Source organism: Peromyscus eremicus, chromosome 8b (genome assembly GCF_949786415.1).
Source record: "Peromyscus eremicus chromosome 8b, PerEre_H2_v1, whole genome shotgun sequence".
Lineage (NCBI taxonomy): Eukaryota > Metazoa > Chordata > Mammalia > Rodentia > Cricetidae > Peromyscus > Peromyscus eremicus.
The window spans coordinates 17,930,609-17,942,933 of record NC_081424.1 but is presented as its reverse complement, the minus strand read 5'-3'; positions in this window follow the sequence as shown (position 1 = coordinate 17,942,933).

The window sequence follows — 12,325 nt, the reverse complement described above, 5'->3', positions numbered from 1 at the left end:
AAGGAGGTACTTCGATAGACAGGAGGATCCTACTTTGATCTGCTTTCAAAGTATTTTGTTAAAAGTATCTCATTTGAGCCGGGCGGTGGTGGCGCACGCCTTTAATCCCAGCACTCGGGAGGCAGAGCCAGGCGGATCTCTGTGAGTTCGAGGCCAGCCTGGGCTACCAAGTGAGTTCCAGGAAAGGCGCAAAGCTACACAGAGAAACCCTGTCTCGAAAAACCAAAAAAAAAAAAAAAAAAGTATCTCATTTGTGAAAGACCCTAACCCTTCAGGCTTACACCCCCCAAGCCCCAGGAAAATGAGGAACTAAAAATCTAGTTCCAAGGGCAAGCTGACTCAATCATTATTCAATCACCCCTGCCACAATGTAACAATGTAAAGAGATTTCTATTAAGAGATGCGCTCAACTGTGACTGGGATAATTGCAAGTGTTCCAGGAAAGACCACTGTGACCTTTGTGTAACTTTCACTCCCACCCTGATACCCCCCCCCTTGAGGTTTCGGGAAGAATGTGCATGCCGACGTGACTGTACCCCCTCTGTAATCAGACCATGATCTTGTGAAATTAGCCTCTAGATATAAATCAAATCAAAACGAAATTGTATGGGAATCGTAATCTTGTGGCTTTTGCAGGTTTTTCCTTTAAAAGTACCTATGTGGCTGCGATAAGATGCGACTCTTGCCCTCAGGACAAGGGGAACCCGACTGTACAGCTGCATCAATAAACCTCTTGCTTTTTGCATCAACTGGACCAGAGTCTGGGTTCTTGGGGGGCCCACTCAAGAAGGTAGTACCCTGGGTCTGGGGTCTATCAATTTGTTTCTTTGCGCTGAGAGCATTTTGGTCTAGGCATTTTGGTTTGGTTTGGTTTGTTTGCTTGCTTCTGGATGTCTAAAGGCATTTTGGTCAGTATTTTGTTCGTTTTAGGAACTTTGAAGGCATTTTGGTTTTGGTTTTGTTTCTCTTGGTTTTCACTGTCTTTGAAATGTTTTATTAGCATTTGGCCTTTGTCTCCTGACATTCCCCTTCAAATTCACAATTCTGCATCTCCTGCTGCTTCTCTTGCTACCTTGCTAAGCCTTTAGCTAAGGAATTTTATGAGTACCCAATGATAAAGACGCTGAAGACAAGAGACGCTTGTTCCTTCCCACCCAAAAGTGTGGAGGAGTCAATGGAACACTCATGAGTGCAATGGCCCCTTAGGGAAACCCAACAAACATACTGTGGTTTTCATGTTGATACAGCCAACCAGAAGGTGCGACATGGAGGTTAGCCTCCCTGAAGGTACTGGAAGCCAGTTGGATGGTGCTTGCCAGCATCTGGCAGTTCCTTTTCTGAGCCTTTTCATCTCTTCCATGGTGCACCTTAAATGCTATCGCCAGCACATCTGCCTGTGGAGTCAGAGGGCCGTTCTCTAAATGTTTAAGTTTATCCCTAATGTCAGGGAAGCTCTGTGAGACAAAGTGGGTCATTAGGAGCTGCCTGCCCTCAGGGCTCTCTGGGTCCAAGCTAGTAACTGAAGTAGAGCCTTGGTGAGCCGCTCTAAGAAATGAGACGAATTTTCATCTTTATCCTGAATTACCATTTTTAGTTTTTCATAGTTTACTGGTTTTAGGGCAGCCTTACGGAGGCCTGTCAGGAGACAGGTAATAAACCTATCTCTGGCTAGACAGCCACCCTGGGTGTTATAGTCACAGTGTGGTTCTTGGTCAGGGACCGCCTCAGCTCCTGGGGGGTGTGAAAGGTTAGTCTGATGAATTTCGTCTGCGTGAGTCCTAGCCTGTTCCCATACCTGCCTGCACTCCTCAGGAAGTAAGTTATTAGAAAGTTTCATGTATATATCATGAAAGGTGAGACTATAAGATTGAGTTATATATTGAAACTGTTTAATAAAGGAAGCAGAATTAGAAGTATAAGAACCCAGCTTAGTTTCTATCTGAGAGAGTTCTGTGAGAGAGAATGGAACATGAACCTTAATCAGTCCATCCACACCAGCCACCTCTCGCAAAGGGAGAACAGTGGAAGGGTTTGAATGGCTGGAATCAGGCAATTTAGCAGTTTGAGAATGGGTGGTGGTAGGGGTGAAGGTTGAAGCCAGGGCAGGGCCTTTGGAAATGGCCGCTACCGAGGGAGAAACGGCTTTAGAGGAAGAAGAATCTGGAAGAGGAGCTCAAGGAACAGTCGCCCTAGGAGTAGGAGTGGGAGCCAGAGGTCGAATAGGTGGAGGTTCGTTAGCAGGATCTAGAGTCAGAGATTCCGGAGTCAGAGAATCCTCCGGTTTAGGCATAGCTAGGAGTATGTGAGCAGTAGAGAAGGAATCCAGAAGAGACGGCTCAGCATTGAGAAAGAAGAAAGCAACTCTTTCCATTTGCCTGCTCGCTGACAGAAATCAGAGAACTCCTGTAAAATATTGGGATCTAAGGAGCCGCTCGGCGGCCATTTTTTGTTGTTTTGTAAAGCATATTTGGGCCATTTCTTAGTACAGAGACGGATCAGCTTGGGAATCTTTGTGTAAGGCATTAAGCTGAGAGGTTTTAAAGCTTCAAGAAGACAGCCTAATGGAGAGGAAGGACTAATAGGGTTGGAAGCCTTGTTTCCCATGTCTGCAGCAGAGAGGCAGAAAAATAAAAAAAATTATAAAAACAAACGTGATCTGGGATGGGGGACAGGACACGTGAGGCAAGGATTCCCTGGGAATCCGGACAGCATCTACCGCTTTGTGAGCTGGAAGAACGGCCCTCATGCGGCCCCAAGGACGCAGTGGTCCCACTGCGAGGAATATCTCAGGCTGCAGACATAGGAGATGGCTAGAAATTTAGGCCTGCGATAGGGGCCGACTGTAGCCAATAAAGACCATGGCCGGGGGTCCCGTCCGTGTCGTCGTCCCCCCCCCACCCCCAGTTTCAAGAATACTTAGTGAGGTGCCGGATGCTCAATGGTCATTCTCACAGATTCAGAAAACCATTTAAGCTGGCCAAAAAGTGGGGGACTCACCAATTGGAGAAGCGGTGTTGGATGTAGTTTAGTGCAGCTAGGAGAAATGGATAGCGGTCTGTCACTTATGGAGCAGAGTCCCCGGTTTGTGTGCAGCAGTCCCCGGTTTACGGGTTTCCAGGCGCAGGGTGCCCGGAAGCGCCCGCTTGGTCTGGGCACCAGATGTTAGTTATTTAGCGGCGCTCTTACCCTGCGAGGAAATGTCACAAAACACGACAGGAACTGAATTCATGTCCTCTGGAAGAGCAGGAAGTGCTCTGAACCACTGACCCATCTCTCTATCCTCCTGTACTTGGTTTTTTGAGACTATCCTGCTCATTTCATCAATCCATGTACTGACTGGGTTGTTCACTTTCTTGTTGTTGAGATCTTTGAATATTCCAGATATGAATCCTCTGTTTGGTGCATAACTTGGAAAGACTTTGTCCCATTCTGTAGGCTATCCCTTCACTCAGTTTTTTCCTTTGATGTAAGGAAGCTTTTAAGTTCCACGAGGTCCCCCTTGTTACAGGTGCTACTTCTTGAGCAACTGCAGTCCTATTCAGAAAAGATTTGTCTATGCCAATATCTCAAAGTGTTTTCCTTACCTTTTCCCTTATCAATTTTAGAATTCCAGGTTTTACATTAAGGTGTTTGGTGCATTGGAAATTGATTTTAAGATGGGGTGAGATATAGAGATCTAGTTTCGTTCTTCTACATATGAATATCCACTTTTTGCTAGCAACATTTGTTGAAGAGATTGCCTTTTCTCTAGGGCATACTTTTGAAATCTTTTTCAAAAATCAAGTGGCCATAGCTACTTGAGTTTAATTCTGGTTCTTATATTTCATTCCACTGATTTTTGTGTCTGTTTTTGTACCAGCATTGCACTTTTTTAAATTAAGATTTTATTATTTATTTATTTATGTGTGTATCTGTATGTGTCTGTGTGCATGCATGTGAACCTGGATGTGTGTGCCTGAGGAGGTCAGAAGAGAGCATTGAATTTCCTGGAGCTGGAGTTACAAGCAGTTGTTAACTGCCTGACATGGGTGCTAGGAAGTGAGCTCTGGGCCTCTGAAGGAGCAACAAGTGTTCTTAACTGCTGAGCCATGTCTACAGCCTCACATGCTTTTATTACTATGGCTCTGTGGTATAACTTGAAGTCAGACATGGTGATAATTCCAGCATTTTTCTCAGAATTACTTTGTCTATCTACGGTCTTTTGTTTTGTTTAGAAATTAATGTACATCATTCTTTCCCACATTCTCCTCCCTCCAATTCCTTAAATTTATGGCTTCCTATTAATTATAATCACCTCTCTATCACACATACGTATATAGGCTTATAAACACTACCTGATGAAATTATCTAGTATTGGCCATATGTGTTTAGGGTTGACCCCTTAGCATTTGCAAGTCTATCAGACAGCTTATCTCTGGAGAAGACTGATTCTCTCTCTCTCTCTTTCTCTCTCTCTCTCTTTCTCTCTCTCTCTCTCTCTCTCTCTCTCTCTCTCTCTCTCTCTCTCTCTCTCGGCAAACATTAATTTTCTGTAGCTTTTCTTATAGAGATGAAGTCTTATGTGAGCTAAAGTTTTTGTGAAGAATGACTCTGGGGTTCTGATGGGGTACTGCATTGAATCTGTAGGTTGCTTTTGGTAGTATAGCCTTTTTTTTTTTTTTTTTTTTTTTTTTTTTTGGTTTTTCAAGGCAGGGTTTCTCTGTGTAGCTTTGTGCTTTTCCTGGAACTCACTTGGTAGCCCAGGCTGGCCTTGAACTCACAAAGATCCACCTGGCTCTGCTTCCCGAGTGCTGGGATTAAAGGCGTGTGCCACCACCACCCAGCAGTATAGCCATTTTTACAATATTAATTCTTTGTATACATGAGCATGGGAGGTATAGCTTCTTATCCTTTAGTATCTTCAACTTCTTTGTTTAGCATTTTAAAGTTTTTATTGTAGAGGTCTCTCACTTTTTTTGGTATCCCGATGTGCTGGCTAATTTTTATATTAAATTAACACAACCTAGAGTTGTTATGGAAGAAGGAATCTCAATTGAGAAAGTGCTCCTACCAAATTGGCTTGTGGACAAATCTGTGATGCATTTTTTTGATTGATTATTGATAGATGCTGTTCCACTCTAGCTCTTGGCTCCAGGTCCCTACCTTGACTTCCCTCAGTGATGAACTTTGATAAGGAAGTGTAGGCTGATTAAACTCTTTCCTCCCAAAGTTGCTTTTGGTCATGGTGTTTTATCACAGCAATAGAAACTCTAAGGCAACTGGTTGGTTTTCATTATCAGTTTGACACAACCTGGAGTCACCTGAGAAGAGAGAAACTCAACTCAAGGGTAATTTTGAGGCAATTTTGAATGGTGGGGGGGTGGGGGGGAGTTAGTAACTTAGAAGTTTAGCAGGTCCGAGGAGCTGAACTGTAGTCTGGAAATATTTGGGCACGCAAGAATTTCATAGCAGAAGACAGTTGAAATATTAAAGGCTGGATAACACCAAATATTCATAATAAATGGCTTTGCCTTTTGACAGATCTGTGACTGGTCAACGTATAGCTTTAATACACAGCTGAATCTCTATAATATATTCTTGTGGCCCGCAAGATATATCTTTTACACAACAAAGTATAAAGCTCCAGAAAATATGTTTCCATTTTTAATTTAAAAATTATGTATATGGGTGCTTAGCCTGCAGGTGTGTCTGTGCATCATGAGTGTTTAGTGCCAGGAAGAGGGGATCAGAGCCCATGGAACTGCTGTCCCAGAAGGTGTGGCGTGGAGGTTAGCCCCCCTGAAGGTACTGGGAATAGAACTTGCGTCTCCTGGAATAGCAGGCAGTGCTCTTAACTGCCGAGTTCTCTCTCCAGCCCAGAATCTGGTTTTTAAATGCTTCATCCCTGAAGTCCGTAAGGCATCACTGATTTACCAACTGTCTCCTTTTATCAAGTGCCGCAGCCAAATGGCAGACACAGCCGCACCGCCACTTCACGTTGCTTCTTCACCCTCTGTTCCAAAGCCAGACTTACTTTAGAATTAACAGTGAATCTGAGATTCAGGGTCCACCTTTGCTAGGCTTTTTCATAAACTTCATATTTATAATGTTATATTTTCTTAGTCAAAGACTTCTCCAAAGTAAATAGGCTGCAGGCCCCTTAAGTCCTGGATCTGCCTTCTTTGTACAATAACCTCAAAAAAAAAAAAGGCTAATAAAAATAAGAATCAACCCAGCCTCCCTGTTCACACTGAGACTGCAGCTTTATATGGACAGTCCCGCTCTCAGCAGTGACTCCCCATGCTAGACTGAAGTGAATGGCAGAAACTCGCCGTTAATTTATAGTTAATCCGTGTTCTTCTAGAGAAATAAATCTATTTTAACTTTTTATTGATTCTTTGTGGATTTCCCATCATGTATCCTGACCCCACTCATCTTCTCGTTCCCTCTCTTCCACCTTCTGACCTTGCAACCTCCACCTCCAAAATAAAATAAAATTTAAAAGAAAAACACAAAACAAAACCAAAAATCCTTGACATGGAAGCTGCAGTGTGGCCAAGTGAGTCACACAGTACGTCCTTTAGTTCACACATCTCTACTTGTGTTTATAGCAATGCGTCATTGTTCTGGTTCATTCGGAGGCCTCAGGTTTCTGCTACACCCTGGATACTGGGCCCTCACTGGGGCTCCTCTTGGATATCCTGTTGTCCCGTGTCATGGAGATCCTGCTGTTTTGGATCTGCAGGTCTGGTCCCTTCATATGCTCCAGCAGTTGATAGATTTGGTGGATGCTGAGGTGGGCCAACTCATAGCCCTGGTTCTGGGTCTAGGTGGTAGCTGGGTCAGTCAGCCTGCCAGCTTTCCCTCATTGTCACCACCAGGGTGAGCTCTCCAGCACTGCCCCATCTAGCTCACCCAATGCAACAGACAGCAAGGAGCCAGGCCATTTCTCCAGCTCTCACACCCTTGGGGCCGGTTCACCTGCACCCACCCCACCAGGGCCAGCTCTACTGTTTTACCCAGGAAGGGTGCAGGGCTGGATCTCCAGAGTGCTGCAGGTGGGGAGGGGGAGGGCCAGCTCTCCCACTCTCATATCTTGGAGGCCAGCTCTCCCACCTGCCACAGGTGCCAAGGAGGGGGCATCTTTCCCTCACCCATGCCACCACATGGCAGACAAGGGGTGCGGGGTCAGCTCTCCTGCTCTCACACGCCCAAAGCTAGCTCACTTTCACTCCTGCTAACAGAGTCAACTCTACTGTGCTGCCCAGGTGAGGTGCAGGGCTCATTCTCCCATGTGCTGTAGTGGGGGGGGGGGGCAGGACCAGCTCTCCCACCTGCCACAGGTGCTAAGGGGCGAAGAGAAAAAGAAGTTTATTTTCCAGAGAAGAACTAACTTTTCTTTGACTATTCCTGTCTCATGCCACTGATCTAAAATATTGTGCTTACTGGGGTCTCAAACAGTAGGAATTATGCTCCCCAACTGTCTCACTGTGTTAAGGTAATCTTTCCAAGGCCTCATGGCCAAGAAAGCTTGCTTCTTGAATTTAAGTAAGTTTGTTTCTAGAAGCCATAGGGCCTCTGCACAACAAAACAATAGTATTTTTTCTCAAATGATACTTGGTTTTACTAAATAATATATAGACTACAAAGTTAGAGATAAGTGGAGGATATTAAAATAGGATATTAAACAGTGTAATATTAAAATAAATTAATATTACAAAATTGATATCAGCCTTTCCCAGTTGCCACATAGTAAAATTGTCAATCAGGAGTATTAAATGCATGTTCAACTCTACATAGGGTGATGGTAGCCCAACACTGCCACTCAGATTTCGGTTTTCATACTGTTCTCTGACTATAAATATCCATGCAGAAATTTTAACAGGTGCTTTCAGGAGGGTCAGGAGATTAAAAATAGACATAGTTTGACCTTTGGCTAGCTATAAGTTCAAGTTACTTTTTGGAATGAACTTGTAAAACAGGGTTATAATTTTATTTGTCATTTATAAAGTTGCAGAATTCTTTAAATTCCAGGTGTAATTTTCCACCTGCCAAGGCCTTGCAGCTTTGCTCAGTCCCACCTGTGACCCCCTTCCCTGCTGTTGTGGGCTAGTCCTCACAGTCTGGAAGGTCACTGTAAGAGTAGTTCAGGCAGCCTCTGCAGGTTCTATAGATGATGATCAGATGGTAACACCCTGGCACAAAGAGCAAGATGCCCACAATCAGGACGACAATGGCCCGGTTGGTCCCCACGTGCCTGATGTAGCCGGTCAGCAGAAGGCAGCTGGTCAGGATGAGAGTGGTACCGATCAAAGCCTGCAAGGTGGTACAGATGATGGTCTTGTGAGGAATCTTAGCAGGGCTTCTGTTCAAGAAGTGCGATCTCATGACACCCGGAGCTCTTTGATTGAGAGCTAGTCAGTAGCTCAGGTCCCTCCTGAAGGTAACAGTTTCCTGGGTCCGCTCTGAAGAGCTTCCAATGTTTACTTTGCTCTGGGGGATCACAACATGACCTGCTGCACCTCAGATCCCTTCTGAAAGTTGCAGTGTCTGGGTTAGTGCAGGAGAGCAATATTTCCTTTGCTCCGGGGATCGCAATGTGAACTTGCAACTCAGATTCCTTCCCAAGGTTGCAGTGTTCCGGGTCAGTGTAGGAGAGCCTCCAATGCTTATTTAGCTCCTGGGGATCCCAGTGCTGCCTTGGTACAAGTGGGCACCGTCATCGCTAGAGTGGAGGAACTTCACCTGGCTGCCACGCAGAGTGCAGGGGCGTCTGAGAAGACCTGACGGTTGCCGGTAGAGGCACGCGCATCAGATCCCTCAGTGTCTGTCTTCCATCTGCCTCCACCAGACTAACTGCTTCCGAGAAGCTGTCACTTTTGTTTCATTGAAAGGATTTTTAAGTCTTCAAAATTATGATGACTTTGACGGACAGTATGGTTTGGGCTGTATATTTGTTGAGTTCTTAGACCAGCTCTGGTAAATATCCTAATTCTGTTGTAATCGAAATCATTAGATTGAATTGATGCGCTTACATCAGTTATACTTTGCTCAGGTAGTCCCCCAGAATTCCAATTTCTCTCTAGTCTCTTCAATTTGTCTATCAAGCAACACGCTTGTTTGATTTGATCAGTCTAAATGGCCTGCGGACCGGAAGGAGTTGGGAGGTTGGGGATCTGTCCTGGCACAGCCCCTTCTTCAGTGTGTGGACTTGGTCACGGTCCTGTACAGGGACCTGGCCCATTCTGCACAATAGGTGTAGTAGCAGCTACAGCACAAGGTCATGAATACTGAATGAAGTGTGCCCAGGGCTCTGTAGGTGCCCTCTGTGGGGCTCAGGTCCTGACAGAGTCAAGCCAATCCAGGCCCAAGTTTTGACTTATTTTCTAGATAGCAGTTTTCTGGAAAGCTGAGAAATAGGAGATGTACTGAGGAGGGGCCGCTCCCTTCAGAGGGGCAGCGAGCAGAATCAGTGTGGTTTTCTGAAGAGGTTCTAACAGGGACACTTCCACTTAAGTGAGGGCATCAGAATTCTCTCCTAACTCCTTGATTTTATGAATCCAAGCTACAGCTTCTTCAAGATTCTTTATTAGCTTGTATCAGGTGTGTCCTTTTTGTCCCCTAGGCCCTCTTTCCCCCAAAATATGATTCCTTAGCACTGTGTGTATGCGATTCATTTGTCACACTTGGTTCAGCTTTACCTCACTCTGAAGAGGAATTTTAAATCCAAACTTTGAGTTCTATTTTCAACATGTATTCTTTTATGCTGGATATTGCCTCATTATGCAAAGTAGAATATAAACTCCAGGGAAGTAATGGTTTTCCAATATATTCTTAGACTGCAAGTCTAGAGTTGTTTGCTTTGTACAAATCCAGTTTTTAAGTTTACTAATATAAAACTACTGGCCTGGTGGCGGTTGCGCATGCCTTTAATCCCAGCACTTGGGAAGCAGAGCCAGGCAGATCTCTGTGAGTTCCAGGCCAGCCTGGTCTACAGAGTGAGATCCAGGACAGACACCAAAACTACATGGAGAAACTATCTATGTCTTGAAAAACCAAAAACCAAAAACCAAATAAACAAAAAACAACAACAACAAAAACTACTGGGGAGAATTTTCTTTGTAATTGTTTGCATTTAAAATAGAAATTAAGATCTTATATTGATTTGCATATATTTCATAATGTACATAGTCTTCCCTCTCACATAGCTCAGAAATAGAATATTGACTATTTGACTGCAGTTTCATGCATACTATAAAGCTAGGAATGACTTACATGTATAAGGTCTCTCAATTAATAGTCAGAGACAGGGTAATGTATAATGGAGGCAATCTTCAGTTTTGTATGACCCTTTATCTTGTATTTATTTTGTGAGGGAAAATCTATAAAAATTTTTAAAAAAAGCAAAAGTCAATCATTGGAAACTCACTCTTTGAGTACAGAGAACTGACTGATGATTAATCTAAATATTGAAACATCTTTAGAGTGATTGAATGAAAACCATTACTTCCCTAGAGTTTATGAAATAAACACAAGATAGTATGACATCTATTGTCTGGCTAGCTTGGCAAGCTATCTCATATCATACTCAGCTGTAAGCCCCATTACTTACTTACCTTCCTCAATGTTCCATGAGATGTCTAATCACTCTATCCTGCTTTAGGGAAGAATCCTGTTAGGTCTATTAAGCCAGAATCTCCCTCACCCTACATGTTTTTCCTCAATAATTTTTCCATCTAGTGACCCCTTCAACCCTGTAATCTGGCTGCATATTCTCACTTTCCCATGGTGTATTCAAAATTGAGTTTACTGTTTTGGTTCATTGAATTACTCGAAAAACACTTCAGTATTTAGATTAATCATCTGCTGGTTCTCGGTACTCAAAAAGTGAGTTTCCAACTATTGATTTTGCTTTTTTTATTTTCATAGATTTTTCCCTCACAAAATAACTAAATTCTACCCTACTGAGCAAATATAGTCTATCATCGAGTGCCAAATGCCAATCTAGTTGATTTTTAGTGAACAAAAGTCAACTGGTTGAGTAATTGAATGTATTCAAATGGAAGAGATTGTTTCTTCCTTACTTGAATAAGGGAGAGGGCTGAAAGACACTGTGCTTATCTCATCTTTTTTTTTTTTTTTTCCCAAGACAAGGTTTCTCTGTGTAACAGTCCTGGCTGTCCTGGAACTTGATCTGTAGACCAGATTGGCCTCAAACTTATAGAGATCCACCTGATTCTGCCTCCCAAGTTCTAGGATTAAAGACCTGTGTTAGCACGCCCAGCTGTGTTTAGCTTAACTTTAATCAGGTTTATGAACCTTATTCTAGCTAGGTCTTTCTCTGCAAATCCCCAAATACAGTTTATAGTAAAGATTCTTTCCAAGTCTATTTAACAAGAATGCCTCATCCTTTCAATCTGATGGCCATCAACATCTGACTAGGCTTCTTATCTATCCTCTTCCTGCAGGAGATGACAGGTCACCCTGATCTGGCTTCAGCAAGGAGCCTGTTAAGTTAGTTCACACGGTATTTCCCTCACTCCTGTGTTTCTGAGTTGTTCACTAATTGGTTTTTCACTAGCCCCTGTCCTAAACTTGGCCATAGTACATTCTGTTTTTGTTTGTTTGTTTTTTTTTTTTTTTTTTTTTTTTTTTTTTGGTTTTTCGAGACAGGGTTTCTCTGTGTAGCTTTGCGCCTTTCCTGGAACTCACTTGGTAGCCCAGGCTGGCCTCGAACTCACAGAGATCCGCCTGGCTCTGCCTCCCGAGTGCTGGGATTAAAGGCGTGCGCCACCACCGCCCGGCATAGTACATTCTGACTTGAGTTCAGTCTCATCGCAAAATCCACGACAGTGGTTCCCACACCCGTCAGGATGGTCTTTCCTACCACATTTTAACGGCTGTCATTAAAATAACTTTTATGGACCGTGAACATGGATGATAGAACACAAAATCTCAAAATAAGAAATCAGAAAGGAAAGATTTATAAGCCGTAATTCCCTTTCTGCTTCATATTTCTTGTTTATGGCTATACATAGGTCCAAGAAAATCCCTTCCCTGGTATTCCATAAATCACTGTAATGAAACACTACATGTTGTATAAGCTGATTGGAACCAACTTATTCTTATTTGCAACAAAGTATTTCACAGAGACACTTCTGCAAAAGTTTCAAGCCCTCATGATGTCCTGTACCACCATGGGTCCTGAAACAATGAAGCCAGCTAACCATGAGCTGGAACCTCTGAACCCAGGAACCAAAATGAATCTTTCTCTTCTTAAATGGATTCTCTCATGTATTTGCCACATAAGAAAATAGTATGATACAAATCAGGTATAGTGGTGTAC